At 44.5% G+C, this 2219-nt stretch overlaps 1 pseudogene; it reads left to right on the top strand.

Moving 5' to 3' along the window:
* The first annotated feature begins 841 nt into the window (after nt 1-841).
* On the top strand, nt 842-1910 carry LOC102844616 (annotated as a pseudogene).
* The last annotated feature ends 309 nt before the right edge of the window (nt 1911-2219 follow it).

The following is a 2219-nucleotide window of genomic DNA, read 5'->3' as shown; positions in this document are numbered from 1 at the left end:
TTTTATACTTTAAAGAGGTCCAGAGTAGCCTATTTTTCCAATGAAATATTACTGTTGACTTTTTGACTACTACTTCCAAAGGTAAGGGTGATGTTATACCATAGTGCATAGACTCTTATCATGTGATTTTCAACCTCAAAAACCCATTATAGGGCAAGCTATGAATTGTTTCTGACTCCACAGTAATGAATAGGTGAGATAATCAGAAAGTGAATGAACTTGCAAGAATGTTGAATCAATCTACTACATGGGAGAAAGATGAGCAGTTTCTTCTGGTTCAATTTACGACTTCACAATTACAACATTCACAATTACTTGCTATGCGTTAGATAACTGTACAATGGTTAAGGAAGACAAAAGAATCAATTTCTGGGTTATGGTGCTCGAAAAGAATATTGAACATACCATAGACTGTGAAGGGGGAAAAAAAAAGAAAACACAAGTTTGTTCTAGATAGGGTAAAACCAAGATGCTCCAATGGGGCAAAGATTTTGAAGCTCTATCTGACATACTTTTGACATATGGCCAAGATAGAGTGGTCCTTGAATAAAGACACCATGCCTGGAAGGGTGGAGGGACAGCACGAAAGAGGAAGGCCATGGATGAGATAGATTGTCAAAGTAGATGGGTTATTGGCAGTAGGTGTGTCAGAGTCAGTGAGACTGGCTCAAAATAGTGTGGAGTTCAGAGCTATTGTGCATAGGGTCCTTATGAATCATAAGCAACTCAATGGCACATAAGAATAATAAGATATTTTATAAAAATCTGATTTATATTATAAATATAATTTGGGTTTTTTTCTATTCTAATATCTGTAGATCACTTAAAATTAACATATTAAATGAAAGATAAAGAGGTGAACACTGAGAAATCCAAGGCCATCATTGAAGAGTACCTGCACCTTAATGACATGAAGGAAGCAGTACAATGTGTGCAAGAACTGGCGTCGCCCTCCTTGCTGTTCATCTTTGTTCGATATGGCATCGAGTCCACCCTGGAGCGCAGTGCCATCGCTCAGGAGCAGCTGGGGCGGTTGCTGCACCTGCTGCTCAGTGCTGGGCACCTCTCCTCTGCTCAGTACTACCAAGGGCTACATGAAATCCTGGACTTGGCGGAGGACATGGAAATTGACATCCCGCATGTGTGGCTCTACCTGGCACAACTGGTAACACCCATCCTGCAGGAAGGTGACACGCCCATGGGAGAGCTGTTCAGGGAGATTACAAAGCCTCTGAAACCCCTGGGAAAAACTGCTTCTCTGTTAATGCAGATCCTGGGGCTTCTATGCAAAATCGTGGGTCCCCCAAAGGTGGAGATGTTGTGGCGAGAGGCTGGGCTCAACTGGAAGGAGTTTCTCCCTAAAAGTCAGGACGTCAGTGCATTCATCACTAAACAGAAGGTGGAGTACACCCTGGAAGGAGAGTCCAGAGGCCCCCAGTCAGATGGCTCTCCCCTCGAGTGTGCAGCTGGAGAAACTGCTGAAGGAAGACAGCGGTGATGAGTCAGTGTGCCAGTGCATCGAGGCTAATCTGAGTGAGCAGAAGGTAGCCTCCAACAGAGTAGTTCGATTCCTCATCACTACTCTCTGCTATTCTGCAATTATCTTTGAGAATCCCCTCCTAGTGGATGTTGAAGTGTTGAAAGCACCGGTGAAACTGCTACAGAAATACCTGTGCGATGAACAAAAGGAGCTCCAGGCACTCTATGCCATCCAGACCCTCCTTGTGACCTTAGAACAGCCTGCCAACTTGCTTCAGACCTTCTTTGATAAGCATGTGGTCAAAGAGGATGCCTTCTATAGCTCAGAGAGCAGCAAGGACCCCACTCAACAGCAGGCCAAGAGTGTGACCCTCTTCACAGCCTTCTTCAAGTGGCTTCCTGAGGCTGAGGAAGAGTCAGACCACAACTGAGTGAGGGTGGGGCCGGGAATCTGGAGCTCCACGGACTGGAAGATGGCCCAGCCCGCTGCGAGGACTCCAGGGGGCTGGCAGTGGCAGCGGCAGTGGATGCCTACTGTAGTGCAGGTTGTCTGAGCTAATAAAGTGCCTGAAGAGACAGGATGGCTTTGGGCCAATGTTAGTCTGTGCCCTTTTGTAAAAATTGAGATTTTAATAAAAGTTTATAGAGAAGAAAGAAAAAAAAAGAAGTGAACACTGTTCAGAAAAAATAATTTTAGAATGACTTTTTAACCAGAAATCTCTAACACATCTTAGTTTTCT

The sequence above is a fragment of the Elephantulus edwardii genome, unplaced genomic scaffold (assembly GCF_000299155.1).
Source record: "Elephantulus edwardii isolate Elephantulus edwardi_28Jun2011 unplaced genomic scaffold, EleEdw1.0 scaffold00382, whole genome shotgun sequence".
Lineage (NCBI taxonomy): Eukaryota > Metazoa > Chordata > Mammalia > Macroscelidea > Macroscelididae > Elephantulus > Elephantulus edwardii.
This window is presented reverse-complemented; position numbering and strand designations above follow the sequence as displayed.